Genomic DNA, 18,134 nt, shown 5'->3' with positions numbered 1-18,134 from the left:
CTTCTCCTGTGTCTTTCACGATCACCTCAAGCACCCTCACACCCCACTGAGACAGAGCCCTGGCACTGCCATTCGGTGAACCGCCAGGGTGGTGAGAAAAGTCTAGAATGTCCATTTTCTCTGTCATGGGGAAGAGGCAGACCTGCAGCCAGGGCTGCAATCACAAACCAGAGCTGCAGGACCACCTGCCAACTTGTCACTCTGGGCCTACCTCCCTGCCAGGTAGGAAGGGACCGCAGTATTTTCCTCCTCTTAGAGGCTAAGAAATCAACTGAGCAAGGTAAGCTAGCTTTCAAGGCCAACTTCCAATCCAGCTCCCCTGCCGCCCAACACTTTCTTGCAGCTGAGGTGTTGGCCAATGAGAGTTTGGCTTCTGCTTTCCCATCTTTCTTGGCAACATTCACAACCCTCCCCAATGGTGAGCAATGCAAGTTCCAGGCATGCCTGTTTCATTACTGGCTGCCCAGGTGTCACTTTAACCACAGGGTGAGTGCCTAACTGGTGTGGGCTGATAAACATGCAAATTTCCATATGCAAACAGTGTTAGGTTGAAGCTTCTTTCCCACTAAGAAAGATACCTGAGAACCAGCTGAGAAAGTTGGGTGTGAGCCCATGTCTTCCTGGCACCATCCACCATTCACGGTTACCAGGTATCTGGGAAAACAAGCTGCTTGTCCCCTCATGCAGGAGTGAGTAAACAGTATACACCCCTCTTCTTCAAGTCCCTAGAGGGTGACTTAAACAGGTACAGCCCTGCTTACTTGTTTCAGTGGTGTTTGAGGTTGGCGCAGTTTGTATGTGATGTGAGTGGTTTCTACACTAACATGGAAACCCTCAGCCTAGTGGCTTTCCACTTTCTTGGGGCCTCGACTCCCATCAGTAGCAGGGATCCTCGCTGTAAGGCAGTGGTGCTTTTTCCAGTAGGTGCCAATGTACAGACCGACAGACCCAGGCTCATTTTCTCACAGGTTTCAACCTGGGGCCACAAGAACTAGGGACGGACTGCATCTCCTTTCCTGAAGCCCTCAATGGAGCAGCGGGAAGTGATGGTGCAGGCATGGGTGACTCGGCCAGGGTGAGGCCTGCAGCTCATTCATCTTGGTCTCTGGCCCTGATGGGGAGGAGATGACACACAAGGGTGGGAGACTCCCACAGAAGCACCCACCAGAGGAGGGTCAAGGGTGGTTTTGTGGGTACAGGATGGGAAGCCAGGAAAGGAAACCACCCTGGAGTTAGGATTTTGTGTTAAGGCTCTGGGGAGCCATTCTTTTTTACCTGATTTGATTGGCAGCAAATAATAAAAAATGAAAACAACAGTGGAGAAGGGTTACTGAGATACAAGCAACAAAAGGCCCTCTGGAGTCCTAATCAGTGTCCGGAAGCTGGAAGCTTCCCGGGGAAGAGGAAGGAGTGGATTCTTGGATCCAAAGGTCAGGCGGGGTGCGGGCGGGCGCAGGGAGCGAGGGAGGATACGGGGAGGACGCGCAGGGGGCCGGGACTGGAAGGCAAGGGCCCGGGTCTCACCTCCGGCCGTCCGCGCCGCCAGGGGGCGCCCTCTCGGGCGGGGGTCCCGCGTCCGGCGGACGGGGCGGGGCCGGGGTCGGGAGGGGCCCGGGCCCTGTTCCCGCGCCAGCCAGAGGAATGCGGCCTTTGGCTCTATCCCTGTCCGCATTCCGGTCGGCGCAGGAATGTGAACAGGGTGTTCACTGCGCGCCCTGGACGCGCAAGTTCGGTCCCCTCCCGTCGGAGAACGCCTGGCAACGGCTCCACGGGAGGCACCCTGTCTGCCACCCCACAGGACCTGCCGCACGTCCGGCTGAAGGACAGGGTCCTGAGGGCTGTCAGGCCAGCTGGGACTCAGCACCAGCCCTCTGGTAGCGGTGCTTCGAGACCAGGTGTGGTTTAGAAAAGGAAGGAAACCCGAAGTAGTCCACTCAGGTCCCGAGAAGGCAGGGCCTATAGCTGGAAGGGGAGATGGAATCCACCTTCTCTGACACCAGCCTCAAGGGGCAGAGTTCAGACCCTAGATTTGCCCATCTTCAGGGCATATTGTGGATGGCAAGGCCTAGAGATAGGAAGGGAAAAGCAGACAATCCAGTTTGGGATTGGGTGCTCTTTGACCAGCCAGGGAGAGACTGAATATCCAAGAATAAGCATTTAATTCATTCAACAAATATTTACCAAGCCTCTGCTCTGTGCCAGTCCCTGAGCTAAATTCTGGGGACACAGAGGTGAACAAGGCATCACCTGTCCTTTAGGAGCTGACATTCTGATCCTAGAGACAGTCTCTCAAACACCCAGAGAGAGGGAAGAAGCTGAGGGTGATGGGGAACATAAAAGAATAGCCCAGATTGGGAGATCCAGGAAGGCTTCCTGGAGGAAGCTGCCAAGTGACCTGAAAGGCCAATAGGAGTTAGCCCAAAAGATGGGGGAACAGTGTTCTAGACAGAGGGAACCTTGTGTTCAGAGGCTGAAGGAAGACCATGTGATCCAACTGGTTCCCTGAGCCTGCGTCCCCAAAAGTGCCTGCCATGCCACCAGCTGAGTCACAAGGATCAGGGCTCCACCTCAGTTGAACCCATGATATTGGTTGGTTTATGGAGTTCCCATTCTGCAGGAAACACAGTAGTGGGCCTGTGAGGAGTATAAAGAGCATCACGACTCAACATGATGCTTTGGAGTGTTTTGGGGACAGAGACATAAAGCCCATAAAGCATCGGGCATGGTACCTAGCATCTAGTAGATGCTCAGTAAACACTGGCTGGTCTTCAACTCCCTGCCTGATTCATCGACTCCTCTTTCCCTTCAAAGTAGCTGTTTGTGCTTCTGAGAAGGGCAGCTGTCCAGCTCTTCTGCCCTGGGGAGGTGCTTGGCTGAGGGACGGACACTGGTCATGGAACTTCCTATTTTTTTGTCCCTCCCTGGTTGAGGAGGGGAGCAGGCAGGAGATGAGAGTGGTGTGGTTGGCCATCATAAAGGTCCTGGAATACATCTGGGGCATCTGCTGCTGCAGGTGCAAAGGATTGGGAGCAGGGAAGGGCCTCGCCTGTAGGTGCATTGTGGGAAGATGGCCCGTGGGTGAGGATAGGAGGGTCAGGGCCAGGAAGGCTGGACTTGGGCAGTAGCTCAGAAAAGGAGCGGTAAGAGCCTGATAAGAGCTGAAGGGGGAGTGCCGGGTGATAGAGACTGAGGAAGCTGATGAGACCAGACTTTGAGCTGATTGGCTGCAGGGTGGAGCCAAGGCCCCAGATCCACTGTTAGATCCTCACGTGGTATTGGTCAGTATGGATCTGAGTACAGCAGGCCACCTGGGATGATAGCCAGTGCATCCCAAATGTTCCTGAGTGATGGAACAAAAATGTTTACGTCCAGAAATTCCTTGTCCAGCCACCCTCCCAGGAATGCACCAGGACCTAAATTCTTCTGTATAGAGGAAAAGTGCAGGCCTTGGAATGGCCTCTCCAGCATTGTTCCTTGGCAAACACAGGAAGATGGGTTTCCTTTAGCTTTGTGGTGCTGACATCTGAATCCGGACCCCTCCCCCAGCCTTTGGGGTGGGGGAAGGGAGGCAGAGGACCAGACAGTCAATGGAAAATAAACAACCACCTCTGCTCTTCTGACTTATTTCACATTCTTAGAATTTCCTCCCTTAGATTCTGGCTTTATTATTTTAAAACTCCACACCTTCGTTAGGGCTGGGAGAATTCCTTGTTGCTGTTGCTGTGGTGAGGCAGGTAGACACAGGGGGCACAGGACCGGCACCCCAGGAGAAGGGGCCCAGCCATCAGCCTGGTATCAGTGAGCTCCTGACTCAGCCTGTGTGAGGGAGACTTTCGGGGCCGGGTGTAGTGTTTCCTTCGGTCACCAATTCATTCATTCATTTATTCGTTCTTTCAACAGCTGTTTACTGAGCACCATCAGGTATACTGCACTGTGCTGGATGCTGGAAATAGAGAGACGAATTCATTGGAAAAATTGAAAATAATCTTAGGGGAAGATGCCATAATCAAGATGAATAATGCAATATTAAAAAAATAAAAATCAATCCATGGTGAACAAAAGAGTAGAATTTTAAATAAAGACAGAAGAATCTGAGGGAAAGGAAAAATGAGTAATACTGATTATGGGTTCAGAATTGAATACGGCATTGGCAGAATATCACACAAGTATTAAAATATCTCATGGAAGTTTGCTTATCGACTTTTAGAAAGAAACTCATGGTATATCACTGAGTGAAAAATAGATTACAGAACCATATATAAAGTATGGTTTCTATTTAAAATATATCCAGGTCCTGGAAACTGTAAGAGCATATGCCAAGATGTTAATTGCTTTCTCTCTTTTATGGCCTTCATTTTGTCTGTCTCTGCTTTTTTGGTTATTTTAACAGTGAACATGTAATACTTGTATAATTAAAGGTATCTCAAAAAGAAAAGAGAATTGTAGCAGAGCACGCTGGGCTGTACAATGTAGTTAATCCCGGGCTATGAAAGACTGGAGAATTCCCCAAATCACCCTGCTTCTCAGTGCTGGCAAGGGGGCAGGGCCAGGTTTACCACTCCCACTTTATAGATGAGGAAGCCGAGGCTCAGCGAGGTGGAGGACTCAGAGAATAGTACCATTGGGACCTGGTGGAACCGGCCTTTGCATGCTGCCCTGGATCCGCATTACCCACAGCCTGGTTTGCTGGGTCTCTTGCTTCCCAGCTTCTTCCAAACTGAAACCTCTAAGCCTCCCTTCTTCTTGGCCAGCTGCTCCCCCATTGACCTACCTCTTCCATTGGTGCTTTCTCAACAGAGAGCATAACTGTAGGAAGAAAACCTGCAAGAAATATCTGGGGGCTTCCCTGGTGGCGCAGTGCTTGAGAGTCCGCCTGCCGATGCAGGTGACACGGGTTCGTGCCCTGGTCCGGGAAGATCCCACATGCCGTGGAGCGGCTGGGCCCGTGAGCCATGGCGGCTGAGCCTGCGCGTCCAGAGCCTGTGCTCCGCAACGGGAGAGACCCACGTAACAAAAATAAAAAATAAATAAAATAAAGAAAGATCTGGGTGGGTGTGGCTGGCCCCTCTCTGGGCTTGTAAGGGACTGAGTGAAGGAATGAGAAAGTATTTCCAGTGTTATGTTTTTCTCTCTGGCACAGACACACCCTGCAGATTGGCATGAATCATAAGTAATTCTCTAAAGACCCCATCTTCCTGGAAATGCCTAGTGATATTTCCCAGAGTTCAGAAGCCATCAGCCCTTCATGCCAGCAGCCTTGCCTATTGCCCACCCGCTGCAAACTTCTGGCCGTCCCCGGGGGAGGGCCCTGAGGGGAGAGGGGCCTGAGGCAGAGGTGCCACTTCTGGAAGCTACGGCCACTCTTGGGTTTGTTCACACAAGCCTCAGAGCTGAGACCTTCCTGACTTAGCAGTCCAACTGTCTTAAGCATGGTGTCTGTGGAGGCAGAATAGAGGCCCTTTCTCTCCTAAAAGCAGGTTCCCAGGCTCCAGCCCACTCTTAGCAGTGTGTGGTCTCTGCTTGTCTATTGAATGCCATGAAGCAAGGGCACCCTTGCTTCTAAATGTGGGTGTGGAAGATTGCATTTCCCAAAGATGGTTGTGATAATATTCCTCTTGCAGCTGGCTATGGCTATGTCTCTAAATTATGGCAATGACATGTAAGTGGAATTATTGTGTAGAAATTTCTGGAAAGTTTCTTTCAAAGAGAGGTGGAATGCCCTTCTTGTCGCTTTCTCCATACTGCTGCCTGTAATACAGATTGGATGGCTGGAGCTCTAGCAGCCTTCTTGGACCATGAAGATGGGGTGGGGGAAAGCTTTAACAAATGCAAGAAACCCAGAATCTATGAAAGAAAAATTAACATATTTGACTAGTTTACAATTTTAAACTTTGTGTGGCAAGAGATAAGACAAAGACAACAGATAAAGAGATTTGCAGACCATGTTTATAAACCAGGACAAAAGGAGCAAAGAATTTTTAGAAACTGACAAGAAGAAGATAAATGACCCAATAGAAATATTGGCAATTTATTTAAAAGCAATTCTAAAGAACCAAAAGATATGAAAAATCACTAGTAGTTAGCAAAGTAGTTAAATCAGCCACCCCCCAAAAATGAAAAGGATTGGTAATACCTATTGCTTGTGGACCTGCAGAGAAAGAAAGGGATATTCACATACATTGTTAGTGGAAATGCTTATTTTTATAGGCTTTCTAAAAAATCAATCTGGCAGCATCAATTAAAATTATTATATAAAATTAACAGTTTGATATATTATAAATTGTATAAATTATATGCACATAAATATATTTTGACTGCCAGTCTATTCTTTATCATCTATCCTCAAATATCTGTACAAGATAATGATAATTATTGCAGCTCTGTCCATAGTGTCCAAAAATTGGAATCGAAGTGAATGACCATTTATAGGTTGAGTAAATTAGGGTGCATCCATACCTAGGAAAGTTGTGCAGCCATTAAAAGAATGAAATAGAGAAATGCCATAATAAATTTTCATCAGACATTGATGAATAAGAAAAGCAAGATGAAGAAAAGTATTTACAGTATTTAGGGAAAACGATGATTTAAAAACCTAGATATAGCAGAAGCAAGAAGAAATACAATCCTGCAGCCTTTGGAACAAAAACCACATTCACAGAAAGATAGACAAGGTGAAAAGGCAGAGGGCTATGTACCCGATGAAGGAACAAGATAAAACCCCAGAAAAACAACCAAATGAAGTGGAGATAGGCAACCTTCCAGAAAAAGAATTCAGAATAATGATAGTGAAGATGATCCAGGACCTTGGAAAAAGAATGGAGGCAAAGATTGAGAAGATGTAAGAAATGTATAACAAAGATCTAGAAGAATTAAAGAACAAACAAACAGAGATGAACAATACAATAACTGAAATGAAAAATACACTAGAAGGAATCAATAGCAGAATAACTGAGGGAGAAGAACGGATAAGTGATCTGGAAGACAGAATGGTGGAATTCGCTGCTGTGGAACAGAATAAAGAAAAAAGAATGAAAAGAAATGAAGACAGCCTAAGAGACCTCTGGGACAACATTAAACACAACAACATTCACATTATAGGGGTCCCAGAAGGAGAAGAGAGAAAGGACCCGAGAAAATATTTGAAGAGATTATAGTCAAAAACATCTCTAACATGGGAAAGGAAATAGCCACCCAAGTCCAGGAAGCACAGAGAGTCCCATACAGGATAAACCCAAGGAGAAACACGCCAAAACACATAGTAATCAAATTGGCAAAAATTAAAGACAAAGAAAAATTATTGAAAGCAGCAAGGGAAAAATGACAAATAACATACAAGAGAATTCCCATAAGGTTCACAGCTGATTTCTCAGTAGAAACTCTACAAGCCAGAAGGGAGTGGCATGATATACTTAAAGTGATGAAAGGGAAGAACGTACAATCAAGATTACTCTACCCAGCAAGGATCTCATCCAGATTCGATGGAGAAATCAAAAGCTTTACAGACAAGCAAAAGCTAAGAGAATTCAACACCACCAACCAGCTATACAACAAATGCTAAAGGAACTTCTCTAAGTGGGAAACAAAAGAGAAGAAAAGGACCTACAAAAACAATCCCCAAACAATTAAGAAAATGGTAATAGGAACATACATATTGATAATTGCCTTAAACGTGAATGGATTAAATGCTCCAACCAAAAGACACAGGCTTGCTGGATGGATACAAAAACAAGACCCATATATATGCTGTCTACAAGAGACCCACTTCAAACCTAGGGACACATACAGGCTGGAGGTGAGGGGAAGGAAAAAGATATTCCATGCAAATGGAAATCAAAAGAAAGCTGGAGTAGCAATAATCATATCACATAAAATAGACATTAAAATAAAGAATGTTACAAGAGACAAGGAAGAACACTACATAATGATCAAGGTATCAATCCAAGAAGAAGATATAACAATTATAAATATATATACACCCAACATGGGAGCACCTCAATACATAAGGCAACTGCTAACAGCTATAAAAGAGGAAATCAACAGTGACACAATAATAGTGGGGGACTTTAACACCTCACTTACACCAATGGACAGATCATCCAAACAGAAAATTAATAAGGAAAAATAAGCTTTAAATGACACAATAGACCAGATAGTTTTAATTGATATTTATAGGACATTTCATCCAAAAACAGCAGATTACACTTTCTTCTCAAGTGCGCACAGAAGATTCTCCAGGATAGATCACATCTTGGGTCACAAATCAAGCCTCAGTAAATTTAAGAAACTGAGATCATATCAAGCATCTTTTCTAACCACAAAGCTATGAGATTAGATATCATTTACAGGGAAAAAAATGTAAAAAACACAAACACATGGAGTCTAAACAATATGTAACTAAATAACCAAGAGATCACTGAAGAAATCAAAGAGGAATTCAAAAAATACCTAGAAACAAATTACAATTAAAACATGACGCTCTATGGGATGCAGCAAAAACAGTTCTAAGAGGGAAGTTTATAGCTATACAAGCTTACCTCAAGAAACAAGAAAAATCTCAAATAAACAATCTAGCATTACACCTAAAGGAACTAGAGAAAGAAGAACAAACAAAACCCAAAGTTAGCAGAAGGAAAGAAATCATAAAGATCAGAGCAGAAATAAATAACATAGAAACAAAGAAAACAGTAACAAAGATCAATAAAACTAAAAGCTTGTTCTTTGAGAAGATAAACAAAATTGATAAACCATTAGCCAGACTCAGCAAGAAAAAGAGGGAGAGGACTCAAATCAGTAAAATTAGAAATGAAAAAGGAGAAGTTACAATAGACATTGCAGAAATACAAAGCATCCTAAGAGACTACTACAAGCAACTCTATGCCAATAAAATGGACAACCTGGAAGAAATGGACAAATTCTTAGAAAGGTATAACCTTCCAAGACTGAACCAGGAAGAAATAGAAAATATGAACAGACCAATCACAAGCAATGAAATTGAAACTGTCATTAAAAACCTTCCAACAAACAAAAGTTCAGGACCAGATGGCTTCACAGGTGAATTCTATCAAATTTTCAGAGAAGAGCTAACACCCATCCTTCTCAAACTCTTCCAAAAAATTGCAGAGAAAGGACAACTCCCAAACTCACTCTATGAGGCCACCATCACCCTGACACTAAAACCAGACAAAGATACTACAAAAAAAGGAAATTACAGACCAATATCACTGATGAATAGAGATGCAAAAGTCCTCAACAAAATACTAGTAAGCAGAATCCAAGAACACATTAAAAGGAGCATACACCATGATCAAGTGGGCTTTATCCCAGGGATGCAAGGATTCTTCAATATACGCAAATCAATCAATGTGATACACCATATTAACAAATTGAGGAATAGAAACCATATGATAATGTCAATAGATGCAGAAAAAGCTTTTGACAAAATTCAAAACCCATTATGATAAAAACTCTCCAGAAAATGGGCATAGAGTGAACTTACTTCAACATAATAAAGGCCGTATATGACAAACCCACAGCAAACATCATTCTCAATGATGAAAAACTGAAAACATTTGCTCTAAGATCAGCAAAAGGACAAGGATGTCCACTCTCACCACTATTATTTAATATAGTTTTGGAAGTCCTAGCCACAGCAATCAGAGAAGACAAAGAAATAAAAGGAATACAAATTGGAAAAGAAGAAGTAAAACTGTCACTGTTTGCAGATGACATGATACTATACATAGAGAATCCTAAAGATGCCACCAGAAAACTACTAGAGCTAATCAATGAATTTGGTAAAGTTATAAGATAAAAAATTAATGCACAGAAATATCTTGCATTCCTATACACTAATGATGAAAAATCTGAAAGATAAATTAAGGCAGCACTCCCATTTACCATTGCAACAAAAGAATAATATACCTAGGAAGAAACCTATCTAGGGAGACAAAAGACCTGTATGCAGAAAACTGTAAGACACTGATGAAAGAAATTAAAGATGATACCAATAGATGGAGAGATATACCATGTTCTTGGATTGGAAGAATCAGTATTGTGAAAATGACTATACTACCCAAAGCAATCTACAGATTCAATGCAATTCCTATCAAATAACCAATGGCATTTTTTACAGAACTAGAACAAAAAAATCTTAAAATTTGTATAGAGACACAAAAGACTCCGAATAGCCAAAGCAGTCTTGAGGGAAAAAAACGGAGCTGGAGGAATCAGACTCCCTGACTTCAGACTATACTACAAAGCTACAGTAATCAAGACAATATGGTACTGGCACAAAAAACAGAAATATAGATCAATGGAACAGGATAGAAAGCCCAGAGGTAAACCCATGCACCTATGGTCAACTAATCTATGACAAAGGAGGCAAGGATATACAATGGAGAAAAGACAGTCTCTTCGATAAGTGGTGCTGGGAAAACTGGACAGCTACATGTAAAAGGATGAAATTAGAAAACTCCCTAACACCATACACAAAAATAAACTCAAAATGGATTAGAGACCTAAATGTACATCCGGACACTATAAAACTCTTAGACGAAAACATAGGAAGAACACTCTTTGACATAAATCACAACAAGATCTTTTTTGATCCACCTCCTAGAGTAATGGAAATAAAACCAAAAATAAACAAATGGGACCTAATGAAACGTAAAAGCTTTTGCACAGCAAAGGAAATCATAAACAAGACATAAAGACAGCCCTCAGAATAGGAGAAATATGTGCAAACGAATCATCAGACAAAGGATTAATTTCCAAAATATATAAGCAGCTCATGCACCTCAATATTAAAAAAACAAACAACCCAATCCAAAAATGGGCAGAAGACCTAAATAGACATTTCTCCAAAGAAGACATACAGATGGCCAAGAAGCACATGAAAAGCTGCTCAACATCACTAATCATTACAGAAATGCAAGTCAAAACTACAATGAGGTATCACCTCACACCAGTTAGAATGGGCAGTATCAGAAAATCTACAAACAACAAATGTTGGAGAGGGTGTGGAGAAAAGGGAACCCTCTTGCACTGTTGGTGGGAATGTAAATTGATACAGCCACTATGGAGGTTCCTTAAAAAACTAAAAATAGTATTACCATATGACCCAGCAATCCCACTACTGGCATATACCCAGAGAAAAACATAATTCAAAAAGACACATGCACCCCAATGTCCATTGCAGCACTCTTTACAATAGCCAGGTCATGGAAGCAATCTAAATGCCCATCGACAGACGAATGGATAAAGAAGATGTGGTACATATATACAATGGAATATTACTCAGCCATAAAAAGGAACAAAATTGGATCATTTGTAGAGACGTGAATGCACTTAGAGACTGTCATACAGAGTGAAATAAGTCAGAAAGAGAAAAACAAATATCATATATTAACACATATATGTGGAACCTAGAAAATGGTACAGATGAACTGGTTTGCAGGGCAGAAATTGAGACACCGACGTAGAGAAAAAACTTATGAACACCAAGGGGGGAAAGCAGCAGGGGATGGTGGTGGTGGTGTGATGAATTGGGCAATTGGGATTGACATGTACACACTGATATGCATAAAATGGATGACTTATAAGAACCTGCTGTATAAAAAAAAACAAACCTAGAGTCATATATATATATACATATATATAGTTTATGTGTATATATATATACACATATATATGTATATGTATATATACATATATACTTTGTTTGTTTGGGTCCTTCAAGAATCAGTCACTAAAATGGGATATTAGACTTCAAGTTTATTGGGAAAAACTCCTGTGATTAAAAAAATGGAGAGTTTGGGGCTTCCCTGGTGACGCAGTAGATAAGAATCTGCTTGTCAATGCAGGGGACACAGGTTCGATCTCTGGTCCGGGAAGATCCCACATGCCGCGGAGCAACTAAGCCTGTGCTCCACAAGTACTGACCCTGCACTCTAGAGCCTGTGAGCCACAACTACTGAGCCCACGTGCCACAACTACTGAAGCCTGTGCGCCTAGGGCCCGTGCTCCACAACAAGAGAAGCCACCGCAATGAGAAGCCCGTGCACCGCAACCAAGAGTAGCCCCCGCTCGCAGAAAGCCCACGCTCAGCAATGAAGACCCAACGCAGCCAAAAATAAATAAATAAATAAATTTTAAATATGGGGAGTTTGCTGGAGGAGGCTGGGAGAATGCAGTTCTAAGAAAGTTTTGGCAACTTGGATGGGGTGTCACTGAATCAAAGTCCCAAGTTCCTGGAGTTCCGTGTCCTGGGAACAGGCCTGGCTTAATGTCCGTGCCTTGCTGGGTCAGAGACTGGGGAAGCCTGGCCTCAATGCAAACACTACAGTCAGAGGTATGAGAGGCGCAATCCTGTGCTGCCACGTGTTCACACATGTGGATATGCTTGCATATGTTTGTGTCTAAATATGGATATATGTGCATGTATGTATACATGTGGATGTGTGTGTGTATATACATATATACATTTAGTAGATGTGTGATATCTAGGCATAGAGACAAGTGTGGAAGGATATGCACTAGGTTGCTACATGGCTTATGGGAAGGGATCCTACAAAAGAGAAAAGGAAAAAAGAGAAAGAAAGAAAGGAAGGAAGGAAGGAAGGAAAGAAGGAAGGAAGAAAGAGAAAGAAAAGAAAAGAAGAAAAAAATGCACTAAAATCTCTAGAATTCCAGGCTCCCATATTCAACAGTCTATACAACATCTGAAGAAGTAGCTCAATTCCTACACGTTTAAAAAATGAATTTGAGTTTCTCACCTCCAGTGATCAAATCCTGCTCTTCTTGCAGCCCTACTCAGTTTCTGACTCCTGTTTGTCTGTAGATGACCTGTTTTCCTCCTGCTGGAAGTCTTTAGAATCTTTTTTATGCCAGGTATTTGGAAATCTCTCCACCACTTCTCTTGCTTTGGGTCTTTTTTCATTTACTGTACTGGGTACTTGACAGGCACTTAACTCATGTCCTTCCGCTCAGGGAAGTTCTCTTGTGATATTTTTACATATGATTTCCTTCTCTCCACTTCCTCTGTACCTCCTTTCCTCATTGGGCCTCTGATTGAGCCTCCAAATTTTTTCATCTTTTCTCTCCTGTCCTTTCTCTTTTTAGTCTCTCTGGATGATTTTTCTAATCTCCAAATCTTCCTATTAAATCTTGTCTGTTTTATTTTAGAATCACAATTTTAATTTCTGATTTTTTTTCTTTCTGTCTTTAAAAAATATCCTGATCTAACTTAACAGAAGCCAGTTTCTCACCTCTCTAAAGATATTATTGTTTTTCTTGACGTTTTCTTCTACTCTGTGCATTATACGTTGTCTGCTTTATTCTGTTTCTTTGTTGTGGTTTCTGTCTCTTGTGGCAGGAGTTTTTTCAAGTGACTGGTGACTCTTGCACATCTGTTCATAATTCAAGAGGGGTGCTCAGAAAAATCTAACAGGAAACTGTGGGCTTAGCTAGAGCTTTGTTTCACTGGAGGGTGATAGGAGGACCGGGGTTTGTCTGGGGAGCCCCAGGTGTCAGTTTCTGTGGGTCTTTCCTCTGAGGCCATTCAGTTTCTCCTGAGAATGGTATAATCTACCCCTGGTGGGGAGGGCAGGGCTCTCTGCATGGCTGAGTGGCAGCCAGTGTTTGGGGGTGTGGGGGGAAATGGGTCATGGGCTCATCCTCCATGTGTGGACCTTCACCCAATCCCCCGTTTTCAGTGCTGGGTCCCCCTTACCCTCTGTTGTGCCCTGGTGCCCCTGAATCTGGAGTCCCCCGGGGTCTAACTTTACAGTCTCCTCTGGGTGAAGGATAAGCTAGCCTGCTGCCCGGTGGGGAGGGAGCCGGGGTCTCACTGCTTGTGCCCTGCTTTCCACTCCAGCCCCTCCTGCAGTGCCTGCCTCCTGAGAAACCAGAAGAGTAGTCGGTGGGCTCCTGACGGGCAGGTCCCTCCAGACTGGCACTTGGCTCTGTTAGTTTTTCCCCTCTACCCCCTGCCATCTAAGGGTCCTTGTGGGACTATATATGATTTTATATATATATCTCCCATATATACATATATATATATATCTCCCATATACATATATCTCCCATATATATATATATATATCCCATATGTACATATATATGTAGTTGTGCAATTTGCTTTTTTCACTCATTACTAGGTCATGGGCATTATTCCATACTGCATATTCAGGTCTATCCATCCCCTGGATGTATTTAACTATCCCCCCTTGTCATGACTTCATGTGGTGGCTTGTTCAGAATTTTCACCCCTGAAACCAGGGTTGCTGGGAGCTTCCTGTGTGTCCACAGTGGTGCACCCTGCCATCCACCCTGAGCCTCCATCTGCAGGACCCTGCCGGTCACAGCTGGATCGGAGACCCTCACACCACATCTCTGCTGGGAGATGTGCTGAGATGGAGTTGGAGGGTGGCTCTCGCCCTTCCGGGAGAAAGTAGGTGTGCAGGAGGGTGCTAGCGAGGGACCTGGCTTCCCTGCCAATCGGCCCATCGGAGTGCCTGAAACTGACTCACTCCCAGTGTCTGCACTTTTCTAGGGAGGAGGCCTCCCCATCTGCCCAGGGCATCACCGTGAGTCAGAGATGAGGCTCCTGTCCCACCTGCCCCCACCCTCGAGCCCTGGTTCCCAGGTCCGAGTTCCCAGGCAGGCTGCCGCAGACATGCCAGTGAGAGGGTGTCCAGGCTTTAAAGATGACCCGGCAGCCTGGGCTGAGAAGGTCTTCAATGGTATTCTTTGAATAAGTAAGATATCCACAGACTCTTTACATTCTTGGACTCAAATATGGTGAAATTGTCCCTCACGTTCTTGTCACACAGCCAGGCAGCTCCTTTCATTACAGGCAACTGGTGCTAATTTCTTGTGCAGTCTTAAAGAGATATTTTAACGGGAAAAAGAAAAGGTCAAAGAAGGTCCACACGTCCCTATCTGGAACCCTCGGGGGCAGGTGAGTTTGGGAATTCGGAATTCAAGGAGTGTACAAAAGTAGTACGTGTATATTATGTCACACCCCCAGCAGAGTCTGTGACAAAACACGCTAGTATTTCTGCACCAGGTAGGATAAATGGAGCCGTAATCAGCCTTAAGTAAGTTCAGGTCATTTCAGTTCAAGTTTTGCTACCACATGAGTTTGTGCCAAATTTCCTAAGCAAACAAACAAACAAAAACTTCTTTTTTTTAGAGAGTTTTGAACTTCATAATTGTGGATAAGGGAATGTGGACTTGTGTTTATACTACTCCTTATTTAAAAGCTTACGGTAGTATTCTGTACACAATGGATCAGTACTAAGGAGCTATTTTTGGGTTGTTTTTTTTGCATCCGCATAGTATTCCATTATACACATGCACCAGTTAATTTAACCTTTTTAAGGACATTTGGGTTACTTGCAGTTTTCTCCCCAGCGGCATCAGCGCTGCAGTGAATATATTGTACACTCATTTAGCACATGAGCAAGGGTATCTGTAGGATAAATTCCTAGCAGTGGGATTGCTGGGCCAATTAATAATAATGATATTAACATTTGCATGGCATTTGCTAAGAGCCGGACACTATAGTATGTGCTCTACAATTGCTAATATATTTTAATCCTTTCATGAGCATCTCCAGAGGTAGGTACTATTATCATCCCCTTTTACAGATGAGAAAAACTGAGGCACAGAAAAGTAGGCGACCTGAACAGCTAGGATTCAGACCAGGGTTCTGGGGCTCCACTTCATTCTCTTAACTATTACATTCTACCGCCTTTGGAAGGTCATGGGAATTTGTCACTTAAAGGGATATTGTCAATCTTCCATACAGCGTTACCAATTCCCATTCCCACCAGCAGTGTGTGAGTGCCCTGCTTTCACACCGACGCTGTGCTGAATCAAAGGTTTTGATCTTTGCCAATCTGATATGTGAAAACAGTATCTCTGTGTAGTCGTAACTGGAATTTCTTTCATTATGAGTCAGGTCGGGCATCTCTTCACCCAAGGGCCGTTTGTGTTTTTTTTCCTATGAACTATCATTCATATCTTTTGCTCATCTTTCTGTTTGGTTATGTCTGTGACTTTTGTTGAGCTTTTTATATCTTGGGAAGGTGAATCCTTGGTGACTCAAGTAATACAGATTATTTCCCAGGTAGTCATTCATCTTTTGATTTTGGTTGTGGTGAGTTTTGGGCAGAGTATCGTGAGGAAGTGAATGAAGGAAAAGGCATCAGCGTTGGGAAGTGGAAAGAGGGAGAAGACAGAACAGATCCCTGAGAGAGATGTCCTCTGCTGACTGAGGCAGGAGGAAAGGAAGGTGAGAGTGAAGGGACCACTTGTGGAGACTGGAGGACAGGGCTCAAACGCTCCAGGTGTGGTCCACTCAGACTGGCAGGTGTGGGGAGGAAAGGTTCCATGGCAGACGTGAAGATGTCTCTCCAAGAAATGACTGCCCAGATGCAAGGCTGTGGTCAGCTCACAACCTACAGCTGTTGACTCCTGCTGCATCCACCCAGCTTTCAGAACAAGTTTAAGGCCTTCTTGGGGGTGGCCTTGGGAAACGACTGAGCAAGGTGGTGGTACAAGGACCGAGGCATTTCCATGCTTCCCCCTAACCCTGGGCTCCTCTAGTGCTCCCTGGTGGGCTGGCAGAGACTGTCAGGTCCACACCGCAGTCTGGAAGCTCCAATCGTGTTTTCTCTCCCTTCTTTCACAGGTGTTTTCTCCTCTGCCACACTTCACCCCATAAGTCATCTTGCATTCCTAACTCCATCTCAGCATCAGCGTCCTGGAAAACCCAAGCAGCCCAGACTCCTAAAATCTTCTGGTAAAAATTGACATAAAAATTTTAGAATTCAAGAGCTATTCCTCAGTTTTAAAAAGTTCACTGAAATATATTTCTTGTTTGAATCTAGATATTTGCTTATTTGTTTTCCATTTGGTGGTGACTGTAAGTGTCCTTTGGCTTGGACATAAAACAAAAATGTTGGCCTGTGGGTGAAGCCAGCTGAGGGCAGGCCTACCAACACCTGGGGGTATTCTGATCTCAGCTCAGAGGCTGAAGGAGCATTGTGGAGTAGCCGATCTGGGTCTGGGGTGACTGAACAGGCAGGCCAGGACCTCTGGATGGGTCTCTGAGGTAAGGGATGTGGGAGCACCTCCAACACTGGCCCCAGGCCTGAGAACACACCACACAGGAGGTGGGGTTCAGAAACGTCTTCCCCAGCAGCTACAGGTGGACCGACTGTGCAGCCCTCGTGGGCAGCCTCTCTCTGGCCCAGCCATCTCTCCCGGGCTTGCTGCTGTGCCCTGGCTGGTCTCCACGTTGCCAGAGTGACCCTATTATAACACTTCTCGGCCTTCAGCTTTGGATGATAAAACCTGGAGTCCATCTCCTTAGCCTGCGATTCAAGGCCCTTCATACACTGGCCCTGCTCTTCCTTTTCAGTCTCTTTTTAACCACGCCCATCCTTTAATCCCTTCATTCCACAGTCACAGGACCACCGGCCAGTCTGAGAACCCAGTGGGCATTGTGTCCCAGCTAGTGTCTCTGCCTGAAACACCCTCTCTTTCTCTCTCCACCCTTTAAGGCCTAGCCGATATATCAGCTCCTCAGATGTGATTTACAGAGAGAGAGGTAGAGAGGAGATAGGGAAGTGTGGGTTCAGTTTGCCATGTTCAAGTTACCTTAAGAGACTGCAGTAAATATTCAAAGTGCTCTTAATTAGAAAACATCTCTCCCCCACCCACTACCCCGTGGAACTGCCACATCTTAGCAGATGCCCAGTGCAGAGCCTGGACCAAATGGGAGCTGGGTTATATGGGTTACACATACATTCCTGGAAGAGAGTCTAACAGGCAGTTCTTAGCCTTTCTTCCTGCAGCCATTTTCAGCCCCTGCTGGCCACCCCCATTTCCTCCGTGACCACAATGACTGATCAACATTAAAACCACTAATTTGTGTCAGACATTCTTTCAACTTTCTTACCAAGATTGCCTGAAATGTTGAAATGCAGTAGAATGTAAGTCAGCCTTACTTAGACTTACTGAGCATGTAATATGGGTGATGCATGGTCGTGGGTGGTAGGTCGGTGTGTTACAAGGAAGCATAATATGCAACAGAGTGCGTGCCTCCACGGGAACGGATAGCCCTG

General features: G+C 44.3%; 1 long non-coding RNA gene across 1 annotated transcript; it reads left to right on the top strand.

Annotated features, from left to right (window-relative positions):
• Positions 1-627: 627 nt before the first annotated feature.
• On the top strand, positions 628-1,312 carry LOC309822428. Its single transcript, XR_014296736.1, has 3 exons — positions 628-650; positions 969-1,075; positions 1,292-1,312. It is a non-coding gene; the product is annotated as an uncharacterized lncRNA (long non-coding RNA).
• The last annotated feature ends 16,822 nt before the right edge of the window (positions 1,313-18,134 follow it).

Source organism: Grampus griseus, assembly GCF_964374135.1.
Source record: "Grampus griseus genome assembly, chromosome: 5".
Taxonomy (NCBI): Eukaryota; Metazoa; Chordata; class Mammalia; order Artiodactyla; family Delphinidae; genus Grampus; species Grampus griseus.
This window is presented reverse-complemented; position numbering and strand designations above follow the sequence as displayed.